Source organism: Myotis davidii, unplaced genomic scaffold, assembly GCF_000327345.1.
Source record: "Myotis davidii unplaced genomic scaffold, ASM32734v1 scaffold1311, whole genome shotgun sequence".
Lineage (NCBI taxonomy): Eukaryota > Metazoa > Chordata > Mammalia > Chiroptera > Vespertilionidae > Myotis > Myotis davidii.
In genome coordinates this window covers 76,422-89,463 of record NW_006282380.1, presented here as the reverse complement: position 1 = coordinate 89,463, position 13,042 = coordinate 76,422, and the positions used below count along the sequence as shown (strand labels likewise).

General features: G+C 42.2%; 1 long non-coding RNA gene across 1 annotated transcript in view; it reads left to right on the top strand.

The window, feature by feature from the left end:
* The window catches only part of LOC107181823, a 5,860-nt gene extending 3,499 nt beyond the window's left edge, over positions 1-2,361 (top strand). The window contains exons 2-4 of the long non-coding RNA XR_001512525.1: positions 236-285; positions 1,483-1,601; positions 2,229-2,361. This is a non-coding gene — a long non-coding RNA (uncharacterized LOC107181823). The remainder of the gene's footprint in view (positions 1-235; positions 286-1,482; positions 1,602-2,228) is intronic.
* Positions 2,362-13,042: the final 10,681 nt, after the last annotated feature.

Sequence of the window (13,042 nt, the reverse complement as noted above, 5' to 3'; positions counted from 1 at the left end):
TGCTGATAATCACCATCCAAACAAGTCTGGGAAAACTGTGTGGGTAAGGGTCCCAGCCTTGCTAGCTCCTACAGATTCAAGGACCTTGCCAGCTTACATCTGGCCCCCAGCAGCAGAAGAAAATGATAATGTTGACATGAGCCAGGTACTATGCTGAATGTCTTATATACATGAACACTTTTATTTATCACATCAATTTTATGAAGCAGTTGCTGCAATTGTTTTCATTTTACAGAAAAGAAAGCTGAGACTAGTGAGATAAAGAAGCTTTCCTGTGGTTGCACAGTAAGTAACAGGATTGGGAGTCAAGCCCAATATTGTCTGGTGCCAAAGTCTAAGTGGTACCAACCACTAGGCTCTCCTATCTCCTGAATTTTGCCCAATTTGAAGATGTGTTTAAGTTTGGCAGATGCCAGAGACGAAGGGAAGAAACAAGCCTGGTGGCATTTCCTGGGGTATCCTGATTTGAAGGGGCAGGATCATGAATATTCAATAGAGAGCATTGTTTCTGCTGGGTTATAAGGCTGAGGGCTGAGGCAAGGCACCTTTTACAATTCCAAGCACTAGAGCCATGCTCTGAAGAGCCATGAGCAGGCCACTGGGCTGAAACCATGAAGATCCCAGAGGAAAGAACTTTGGACTTAAAATACTACTTTTCTACAACAATCTTTGCACTCAGGGCTACTCTCCTCTTTTCCTGGAAAAACTGATAGGACTCACTGAAGGCCAACTAGTGAGTTAGAGCACAACTGAACCTAGAATCTAGTTTAGCAAGTCTTATTTTTTTTATTTGTTTTTGAAGCCAAAAGAGCTAACTCTGCTTAAGTAGAAAAAATTTTTTCTTCAAAGTGATATTTTATGAGGGATACTATTAAGTGCTCTCACATTGTTGAAGAAGACAGTTTGCTTAAGGGGTCAAAGTTACATGACATTTGATGGTGTCAGGCAAGGGTCCAAGAAAGGCTTCAATCCCTACACAGACCATCTACCTCTCTCTCTAAAGTCCCCAAAGAGAGTGTTTCCTGAGAGAAATAAGCAAGATATCTTATCTCCTTCAACCCCAATGCAAAACTCTATTTAGTTGGTTTAACTCATGTAGGAGGATACTTTTCCCCACAATAGAAAGGTTTAAGTAGCTTAAATGTTTAACAGCAGGCTATAAAGACTACCCTATATATTTTGTCTCACTGCCAATACTCAACTCTTGAAATTACAAGACCAATGGGAGAAAAAGTTCAACCACTTTTTCCAATTGTTTAATGGGCTTACTGTGGACTAATTTCGACCCTGAAATCTGATCAATTGTCCTTGGACATCTTGAAGGATGGAGAGGGTCCCAGAAGTTTTGAAAGGAAACAGAGTGGTCTTCTTCAGCTTCCAGAGTCACACACCTCTCCTAGTATCATGGGTTACGGGGCAAGGGGGTGGGGGGGCGGATATCCTAATTCTGCCTAAATGTTGACCTCACTTTTTACGTCTTAGAACTCCTTTGGATTGCTTTAAATTCACCTCCCAGAGTGAATTCATCCTCTAATTCTCTGGAGAACTGATTCTGAAGGAAATAAGTAAGGTTTCTATTACCTGAGGAGAGAACTCCTCAGGTAAGGCAAGTCTCTTTGTAACCTAACAGAGCTAACTGGGATTATGGGAGGAAGCAAATATTCCATTCTCAGCATCCTGATATCATTAACATGTCTTCAGAGGGAAATACATTTTATGCTAATGTGCCATTTCCTTAGATAGCACTGTGATTCAGCATTTAATACTGATGAATGCCATCATGTCTAAACCAGCACTATCCATCCAGTGTGGTAGCCACTAGCCACATGTAACTACTGAGCACTTGAAATGGTCTGAGTGTAAATTGTGATATGCTACAAAACACATGATTTTGAGAACTTAATACAAAAGCATATAAAATATCTCATTTTTATATTGATATATTGAACTGATAATATTTTGACTATATTGGGCTAAATAGAGGGTGGGGAAGCAAAGGATAAAGGGGGTCAAATATATGGTGACAGATTATTTGACTTTGACTTTGTGTGGTGGGCACCTAATGCCACATACAGATCTTATAGAAATGCATATTTGAAACCTATATAATTTTATTAACCAATGTCACTTCAATAAATTTAATTAAATTCACTTATTTCTAGTTACTTTTTCAATGTGGTTATTAGAAAATTTAAAATGTCATTTGTGGTTTGTGTTGTCTGGAACAGTGCTGCTCTAGACACTTGGATGGACCTGCTTTTCTGTGGAGAACACTAAGTGCACCAGAAAAATGCTGGATCTGCAAGATCTGCCCCTTAGATGGCATTTTCCTCCCCTCATGTCAGGAAAATTGTATTTACAGTAAGAACATCTACTCCGCACTCCATTATTTCTGTATTCAGTGAGAATATCCTGAGCAACAGAGAAAATGTTTTTCTATATAGTGGTTCTCAAACTTGGTTTCCCATTAGAATCACCTCTGGGGCTTTAAAAATTTCTACAAATTTAATTAGTTTGAGACTAGAGTTCAAACTAATTAAATAGTAATGTCTTTGGGTGGTACCTGGGCATCTGGGTTTTTTGAAGTTCTACAGATGGTTACAACAATGCACCTGGGCTCTCCAGCATTCCAGAAATCTCTTTATAAGCAAAGTCAGGAGTCAGGGGCTTAACAGCAGGTGAACTTTAATCATATGTGTTTATCTAAAGGTAGCAGAGTCATGGATTTCCTCCACTGTGATCAGATGTCTGAATAAAATGTAGCTTCTTTTATATTCTACATTTGAACTTCCTCATGAGTCCCTGTCCCCATTTGGCACCAAAAACAAAACAACAAAAAACTCTGGCAAAGCCTAGTGACTTCATCTCAGCTAAATTGAATAGTGGCTTTTGAATAACTGGACATCTTAAACTTAAAATGCTCTGTCTTTCAGAATGCCTCCCTGCCATATTCCTTTACTAAGATGGGGCACCTGGGTGTGTAGCAGAGGGACTATGGACAACCTCATGGCAGAGGGGCAGCTGGACCTTCTGGCCTGAGGTTGAACCTGGGACCAGGTCCTGCCAGTGTTTGCTCACATCTGGGCCTTACACATTCTGTGGAGTCTGCTGCCAAAGTCTGTAGCTGTTGGGGCCTGTCCTCTGCTTGCTTCCTTGGCCTTCCTTGGCCCACCTCGGCTCACTGTGAGCTGCACACCATTGGAGCCCACACCATTGCTTCCTAGAAGAGGGCACAGGAAGGCTTGCCACACATCCCACATCCCTTGGGCAAGGCTGGGCTTCTGGGTCCCTGACCTCTCTCTGCCCTCTTCTCCTCCTTGGTAACCTGTGATTAGGTAGGGCCCTGGATAAGTGTCCACCAGAGGGTCACCAATGGGAGGAAGAACAAATCCTAAATCTTTTGTATTCTCTCAACTGATTCAATAGGCCCCTTTCCCAGCTTAGGTCAGGATGCAGGGGGATCCCTCTTCCCACAATCTCCCAGGGCCCACTCTCTACTTCCCCTCCCTCATATCCTACCTTTGTCTGGGGCAGCAAGTCTGCTGTTCCAGATGCTCTGTGCTGAAAGGGTGTCCTCTCTGCTCTCCTACAACAATGTGGCCTCAACCCTCAGGATGTGTTTTGTGCCAAGTTTGAGCCAAGGGAACTTAGAAAATGGTTTTCTCTCATAGCAAAGCCTGGATTTCAAGATCATGGCTTCAATTTTTTAAAAAATCTTTCTTTTGCCAACCTCAAATGGAAACAATACCTTCTTCTCTCCCATTCTAGCACAAATCACATCCTTCCATTTACAATCCCAGGCAGCTGCCTCAGGATGAGGAGGGACAGGGTCAGCCACATGGAAATGAAAAAGAGAAAAGTTCATTAATATGCATTTTAAGATACAAGTATTACTCTTATCCTACATAATAAAGAGGGGATATGCAAATTGACCATCACTCCACCACAAAGATGGCAGTGCCCACAGCGAAGGTGGCGGTTTCTGTAACGCAATATGGCTGCACCCACAGCAAAGGCCGAGTTCCCGTAACGAGCCTTAACAAGCAATCAACAGGGACCTGAGGTTGCGCCCCTCCCCCGCCCCCATGGTGCTTGACAGGGGATCTCAGGCTGCGCCCACCACCCAGCAAGCAGGCCACGCCCCTCCCCCTGGTGCCAGGCCGGGGGACCTCAGGCCACGCCCCCTGCCTGATGGGGCTTGATGGGGAACCTCAGCCTGCCCACACCCCCTGCTCAGCAGGGCTTGACAGGGGACCTCAGGCCATGCCCCCAGCCCCAGTGCCAGGCCAGGGGACCTCAGGCCATGCCCCCCACCCAGCAGAACTTGACAGGGGACCTCAGGCCATGCTCCCCACCCAGCAGGGCTTGATGGGGGACCTCAGGCTGTGCTCCTCATCCAGCGGGGCTTGACGGGGAACCTGAGGCTGCACCCCCCACCCAGCAGAGCTTGGTGGGGGACCTCAAGTCGTACCCCCTGCCCAGTGGGGCTTGACAGGGGACCTCCGGCCACGCCCCCTGCCTGGTGGGGCTTAACAGGGGATCTTAGGCCATGTCCACCACCCGGCAGGGCTTGACAGGGGACCTCAAGGCATGTCCCCACCCGGCTCAGGCTGCGCCCCCTGCCCTGGCGCTGGGCTAGGGGACCTGAGGATGCACCCCCCACCTGGCGGGGCTTGACAAGGATGGGTCTGGCCGGGTCTGGATCTAGCCCAATGGGGGCAGGCCGGTCGGGTCTGGGTCTTGCACAATTTTGAGGCGCACGTGGGTGAGCGGGAATTTGACTCAGTCCCATGGTGAGCCCCAGACTCTGACAGGAGGAAGATTTTCATATACATTTTACTAATTTTCTTTCATCTCTGACACTTCTATTATAGAGAAAGGGCAAATAGCAATATTAAAATATTTCTTCTAATTAATCCCTTTTTAATGTGAACAAATTTTGTGCACTGGGCCACTAGTTACAATTATATAGGAACAGTTTACTGAGTGCCAGTACTGGTTCTGTGTGCTTTACATGAATTAAATCATCTTGATCCTGATCACAACCTAATGAAGATACAGGCACAGAGAGTTTAAGTCACACAGCTGCCAAGGTCAACCAGGGATTTGATCTAGACCAACTCCAGAGTCTGTGCTCTAGACCACTGAACTCTACTCTCCACCCCCCATCCCACAAGGTCCTTTTCCCTCTGCACACCCCCACTGCTCTTTTTGGGAGTCACAAAGATGAATTGCTACCAAAAAAGCATTCTTTTGACATAGGAGACCCAGGAGATCTCACTACTGAAATACTTTTTGGAAGGACTTGGAGTACAATATTTATTTCTATTTTTAAAAAATATATTTTATTGATTTCAGAGAGGAAGGGAGAGAGAAATAGAAACATCAATGAGAGAAAGAATCATTGATCAGCTGCCTTCTGCACACTTAACACAGGGGATTGAGCCCACAACCTGGGCATGTGACCTGACCAGGAATTGGACATGACCTCCTGGTTCATAGGTCGACACTCAACCACTGTGCCACACCAGATGGGCTGGAATACAATATTTAAAAAGTAAATAAATGTGCAGGAAGATGATTTCAGTTGGGTTTATGAGTGATGATTAAATCTCCCCTCCCAACAGTAGTTAATCTCTCACTGGGAAGTCCAAACTCTTTGTATCAGGCTCATTTGAATTTCAGACACTTCCATTGACCTAGTGTGGCTTATTATACAGTATCTGACCCCCCACTCAGCCTTACTCATTGCTGCCTCCTAATTTCCTCTGTTCATCAGCATTACTCGGCCCTGCACAGTTTACACCATCATTTTTGCAGTTATATGTTGCATTCTGATTGTGTCCTACATGTGTATTTTATTTCCCTAACTTGACTGTGAACTCTTTGAGGGTGGGAACTGTACTGTACCCCATATGAGACTCACAGCCCCCATAGTACCTAGCACAGTAGGAAGTACAGAGTTGTGGCTCAGTAAATGTTTGTGGAGTGATCTCCTTGTCTTCATTATTAATTCAGCTCATTTCCCTACTTATTCTACAAACCTTTGAAATTTATACTTAATCTCTGGCTTCCTTTACATTTTAAATATGTGTGCTGGGCTCTGGCTAAACTGCCAGGGTGGAACTTATAGCACTACCAATTCCTTGCTGAGTGACTTTGGGTTACATGCATTCACCCCTCTATGCCTCAGTTTTCACAAATGCACTATGGGAATATAATTGTATTATTTCATAAAGGGGTGTGAGGAGTAAATTAAATAATACACATTCAACCTTTTGACTAGTGCCTGGCACTTTGTAAACATTCAGTAAATGTCATCTGCAAGGAAAGGATGTGTGTTCCTTGTTTACCCTCTGGTTTCTATACCCAACTCACATTTACATGCACATGGAAAAAACACATTTTAAATTTTTTTTTATCCATTCATTCATTTTCTCACATTTTTCAAAAATATGACTGGAAAGGGCCTTCTAACAGTCACACTCTCCTTGGCCACCAGGGGGCAATATTTTATCAGTTATGTACAGAGTGTTGGCAGTTGCCTTGCCCTGGGGCCCAGCCTGACTTTTGGACGCTATCTTAGATGTTGCACATGTTCTTTTTCCTTCCCATTTATTCTCTTTGTTTTGTGAGTGCCTGTTCTTTTTTCCTTTCCAGTTTTTTTTTCCTCTACTGATTGACCCAACTCCATTATGCATCTAACCATTTCCAGAAATATGCACCTTGAAGAAATGTTGTTTAGGCTTACATACCACCCAGCAAGGTGCCCATCAGAAATGATGTTTTTAAAAGAGCAACCTTAAAAATCCTGGGGAATTAAAGACTACTAGTAAATCACTAAATATTAGGTCACTAAAGGAGCAGGGAAGGCAAATGCTCAGCTGGTCTCTCTACTGCAAATTCTTTACTCTTCTCCACTTCAAACCCACTGCAGGCCAGGATAACAATCATGACATCTTTTGCCTCACTGACACTTGCCATGGCTTCAGAGACTTTTTCAGAACAACTTGCCTAGAAATTTCTAGTAGCCAACAAGCCAGAAAGACAAACCCGTGTTTGCCATCCAGGTAGAGCAAGTTTATGGGTTCGAGTTTAGTATAACTGTCCCCCATAACCAAGGTTTGGTTGCCATTATTTCAGTTACTCATGGTAAACAACAGTCTTAAAAAATTAAATGGAAAGTTTGAGAAATAAATAATTAAAATTATTTTGAGAGAAAGAGGACACATTCACATTTTAATCACAGTACATTATTAAAATTAATCTTATTTAATTATTATTGTTAATTTCTGTGCCTAATTTATAAACTTTATCATAGTTATGTAAGCACTAGAGGCCCAATGCACAAAATTCGTGCAAGAGTAGGCCTTCCTTCCCCCGACTCCAACACCGGCTTCCCTCTGGCACCTGGGGCCCAGGCTTCCCTCGCAGCCCCAGCTTTGTCCGGAAGGTTGTCCAGAAGGATGTCCTGTCTAATTAGCATATTATGTTTTTATTATTATAGATAGGAAAAAAACATAGTATATAAGGTTTGGTACAATTCATGGTTTCAGGCATCCATGGATAAGGAGGGACTATTGTGCAGTTCCCAAGCATTCCATCCTGCATTTAGCTGCTTCCCAGAGCCACTGCCTAGGCCTCTCTATCATTTTCTTTTTCCCAATATGATAACAGCAAAGTATTAATGACAGCAGCTATTGTTAGCCAATTCTGAGTGCCAGGCATTTAGTAATTCACATGCATTGTATAATTTCATCTTCAAAAGAAGGCTGAGAAGTAGCATTTATACCTGTGGAAACTATGGCTGATGTTAACAATCAGTCAAAGTCATGCAGCTAGGAAGTGAAAGAGCTGGGGTTGAGTCCAGGCCTTCTAACTTTAAAACCCTTGCTTTTAACCACCCACTCCCTTGAGGTCCTACAAAACATCATATGTTCTTGCTTCAGCAGCTAAAAGTAGAACAATGCCATCACCCTCATGCCCACCCCACACCCACAATTCCTAGATGTCACTCACCTTCACCACTTGCAGGATGGGAAAGAACCCTGATAATACCCAGATAGGTAAGTCAACCCAATGGTAATGGGTAGTTGGATACATGGTGAGATAGGTGGCACTCACAGTCTGCAGTGCTGAGAAGCTGAGTGATCTTGGGAATGTGGGGAAAACACAAAAGGTGGTTTATGAGAATGCAAAGCCTCTGACTCAGAGCTGAGGTTTGGATTCTCCGAGTCATCAATAATTCCTCCACACCCTGGGGAAGGGCCAGCTCAATAAAGAAATAAAGAAATTCTCCTCTGAGCAGCTGTTGAGGTAAGGGAAGGGGCCAGCTCTTCTATAGTCTGGATGAGATATGTAGACAAACCATTTCTGGGACATTAGACTTCCTTCAGAGATAGGTCTAGATTTTCTCTGAGACCACTGGTAAGAGATCCCACATTTTGGCTGCTTCAGTTGTGTGCTGCATTTTCATCCCCAAGAAAGGAAGGAGTAGATTGCTATGATAGTTTTGATTCATTGCATGGCTGAATTTATTGGCCTAAAAATTGGGCGTAGAAACTGTGGGAGACTTGTCCTATAAGGGCTCCATTAGTCTAGTTATTGCCATCCATATCTTTGGTAATCCACTTTCCAGAATTCTACCACCTGTGGGTTACAGACTATTCATGGATCCCAAAATGAATTTAATGAGCCACAACCAGAATTTTCTTTTAAAAAGGAAATAGACTAGAATTGAATACAAAGAAAATATCACAGTGCCTTACACATTTCAAGTCATTCTTTGTGGGAGTTTTTGTTTCAGTTTTATACATTTATGAGTGTGCTAAATCACAGTATAAGATATAGTCTTATTGTGGCTGTGGTCAGAAATGTTTGTAAACTGCTTCTAACCTGAGTCTCTCTTTGGCAGAAGAAAACCCTTCTTTTTTTTCACAGGACATTTGTAATAGTCAAACACTGGACACAAATCAAATGGCCATCAACAGTAGAAGAGGAAAATAAATGTGGCATAATTATACAATGAGAATACTATACATACAACAAAGAAAGTGAATAAACTACAGTTATGTGCAACAACATGGATGAATCTTAGTAACATTGTATTGAACATAAGAAGTAAGATAAAAAATGCCTACATATTTATATAACTTTTTTAAAAGGCAAAATTAAATTTTATGACTTAGCAATGAATTCATAGGTAATAAAATTAAAAATGAAAGTAATAATTACCTAAAGTCAAGCTAGTGATTATGCTCTGGAGGGAAGAGGGTTGGAGTATGATCAGGAAGGGATATAGCAAGTGAGGGATACAGTGGACTGGCAGTGTTCTGTTTCTTAGCCCTGCTGGTGCTTACATGAGTATTCACTTTTAAATCATTAGTTAAATTAAATATTATATTCAGTTCTAGCTATGCATGTTTCATAATTTTAAAAATGATTTTAAAACACAGGGATGAAATTTTTACCTCTCCACATTTTTATTAGTTGCTATAAAACATCTAGTTAATGAAAGATTCAGAGAACCAATTGTGCAATTAAATTATGTCAGAGCCTGTTAGTTCTAGACCAGCAATGTCCAATAGAAATTTCAGTGACAGGTTGTTGGAGAAAGGAGAAAGGAAAGCACAATAAGCCCAAGGAGACAGGGCTGCTGCCCCACTGTACTTTCCTACTGCAGGCTCTCAAGTCCTCCAACTCTTTCCAATAACCTGTTAAAATATGGTGGATTACTATGAAGTTCTAGGTGTGCAAAAACATGATTATAGAGATAGAGATTCCAAGTTAAATACTTTTTATCAGCTACCCTGACTCAATTTGTGAAGTTTATGTTAAAATATACTGGTGTTGGAAGTTGATTGCACACTTCTATGTGAGCCAATACTGTGAGGCAAAACTAAAAGGATAGCACAATTTGTCTGTTATTGTGTCATAAACATGTTATCTCCACAATGATAGGAAGCCAAGATCCCTTTACAGTCAGACCACAACTAGAACATCTTTCTCAAGTCTGTGAACCACATTTAAAAAGGGAGGTAAAACTCATGCATTATGCAGCTACTGTGTCAAGCACTGTGCTATGTGCATTGTATACCATTCATCATCTCACCAACCAACTAGGTAGATATTAATACCCCCCTTCCATTTTACAGAAGAGGAAACTGAGTCTAAGAGGTTAAATAGGATGCCTATGGTCATACAGCTGATAATTAGAGGGTCTAGATTCAAACAAATTCTATGTAACTTCATTGAACCTCTTTCTAATGATAGTAGGGCCTTCATTCTGGGTAACTTAAGTGGATCCAGAACCTTGCCTCACTCTTCCTTTGCCTTCTCATTCAGGGATCTTCACTTTAGCCACCTTCTCCCATAGCCACATTGTGGTCTTGGTAATCTTTCAAAGTGCATCGTATTTAAAATGCCCCATCAGACCACCATGTCCTGCTCCTCTCTCTTCCTCATTCACTTGTGCCCAGATAACTGTACTTCAACCTTATCAAGACCTTCAGTTTCTTTTTGACGCTTTGACTTTGTTTCCCTCTTGTGTTTATATCTTGGTATTCTACCCATGTTAGACTCTACCACCCATCACTTCAGCCATTCTTTTGAACATATCCTGAATTCACTCACACACTGTCATTCTGTACCCTCTGCCAGGTAAATCCCAACCCCAATCACCTCAACTGCCTTTTTCCTCTACTTTTGCACATGGGTTTCAAAGGAGAGCTATGAAAATTACCCACAGGTAAGGGGAAGAGATCAACCAAAGGACTGGTATGCATGCATACAAGCCTAACCAATGGACACAGACACCAGTGGGGTGAGGGCATGAGTGGGGGTGGGAGGGCAATGAGGGGCTAAGGACACATATGTAATACCTTAATCAATAAAAAAAATTTAAAAAAATTACCCACAGATTTATACTACTATTATTTATTATCTCAGACTCAAATGAGTCCTTAGGTCTGTCTGGAAATCATTTTAGCTTCTACTGCTAAGTCCCAATTCCTAACAACAGAAACAAAACCTGAAAACGTCCTTCATTTTCCTCAAACATTAACATACCACTTCATTTTTAACAAGTGACCTTTTCTGCTCTTTCACAAAGAAAATGGAAACCACAAAGAGGAAGTCCCTCAACCTCCTGCCACCAACCCTACAAACCTTCCTACATCTGCTCTCTCTTTTTCTCTTTTTACAAGAGAAGAGGCCCCTCCTCCTGTCTAAGACTCTTTCCATTTTCTTCCTTCCATGTGCTCAGGAAACTTGCTCTATCAAATATCCTTCCATGTTTAGCCTCTCCCTTTGTCCTAGCTCCTTCTCAACAACATTTACATGCTCTTATTTATAAACAAAATGAAATCAAATCCCTCTGTTGTCTGTATGATTTTTATTTACAAAATGAAACCAAATCCCTCTGTTGTCTGTATGATTTTTATTTTATCCCATCCAAGATCTCTCTTCCTTATCACAACCAGTCCCTCACCTCAATCCATTAACATCTGACTTCTCGCCTTGCTGTCCACTGGAATCTCTTCCTGAGGTCACTAATAGCTTTCTTATTGTGAGACCCAGTGGTCACATCACACTGTCTCATACTTAAACTCTTGGCATCAAATGACTGGTACCTGAAACTCCAGTGGGTGCCAAGCACCATCATTGCAGGTTTGCTTTCTCTTCTCAGACTGCCTTTATTCCTCTCCATTCCAGATTCCTCCTGCTATCCTTTAAATCAAGACCTTCAAGAAGTGTCTGCCCTGAGCCTCCTTCTCTCTTGCTGCAGCATTCTCTCATAATCTTGTTTGCCTTCTACTTACTGAGGACACCCATACCTACATCTCCACATCTGTACATCCAACTAACCAGCCAACACTTCCCCTCAGAGAAATCACCTTCCCAACCAACCTAAATTCAATCTGTGCAAAACCTACTTTCCTCCACATAATGGTTGTTCTTTGTATGCATTTTTTTCTTCTGAAATGTCATTATCATTAACCCAGTTGCCCAATCCAGAAACCAGAGGTCAGCAGTGACTCTTTCCTGACTCTCAGTCTCATCCTAGTTTATTTCTCAGTTAAGAAATCCTGGCAATATTACTTATTAATCCTTCCATTTATCTCCCTTGCCATTCTTTCTAGTCTAATTCATATCACTACCCTCTCTCAGCATGTTGGTACACTATATATTTGCTGTATTGTTTGAGAATATTCAATTCTTCTGTAGAAGACAAGAAAATAAATGGGATGGGAGAAATTCATAGCATGTGTTAGGCATAGATATGTATCTTAGCTCAGCCTGCCATACCATAGACTAAATAGCTCAAACAAAATAGCTATTTTGTCACAATTCTGGATACTGGAAGTATGAGATCAGAGTTACAGGATGGTTGAGTTCTGGTGAAGTCTCTCTTCCTGGCTTGAAGATGGCTGCCTTCTTATTGTGTCCTCACATGACTTTTTCTTGGTGTGTATACATGGAGAAAGCTCTTTCTCTCTTCTTATAAAGACAGCAGTTGAATCAGTTTAGGGCCCCACCCTTAAGATCTCATTTAAACTTAATTTCCTCCTAAAAGTACTATCACCCTGGAGGTTAGGGTTTAGCATATGAATTTGGGGGGACATGATTCAGTACACAGCAGTAAATAAGTTATTAAGCTGGAAGACGTGAAATAAGAAAACAGCATATTAGTACATGTATAAAAATAGAAAATGATGGAAGGGCAAAGGAAACACTAATACTCATGATATATATGATACATAAAGGCATACTATTTTTATATAAGGACTAGAGGCCCAGTGCACAAAAATTTGTGCACTCGGGGGTAGGGAGTCCCTCAGCCCGGCCTGTGCCCTCTTGCAGTCTGGGACCCCTCGAGGGTGACCACTAGCGGACTTAGGCCTGCTCCCCTGGGGATTGGGCCTAAGATGGCAATCAGACATCCCTCTGGCAGCCCGGCAGCCCTCAGGGAATATCCATTTGCCAGCGGGGAGCAGACCTAAGCTGCAGTCAGACATCCTTAGCACTGCTGAGGAGGCATGAG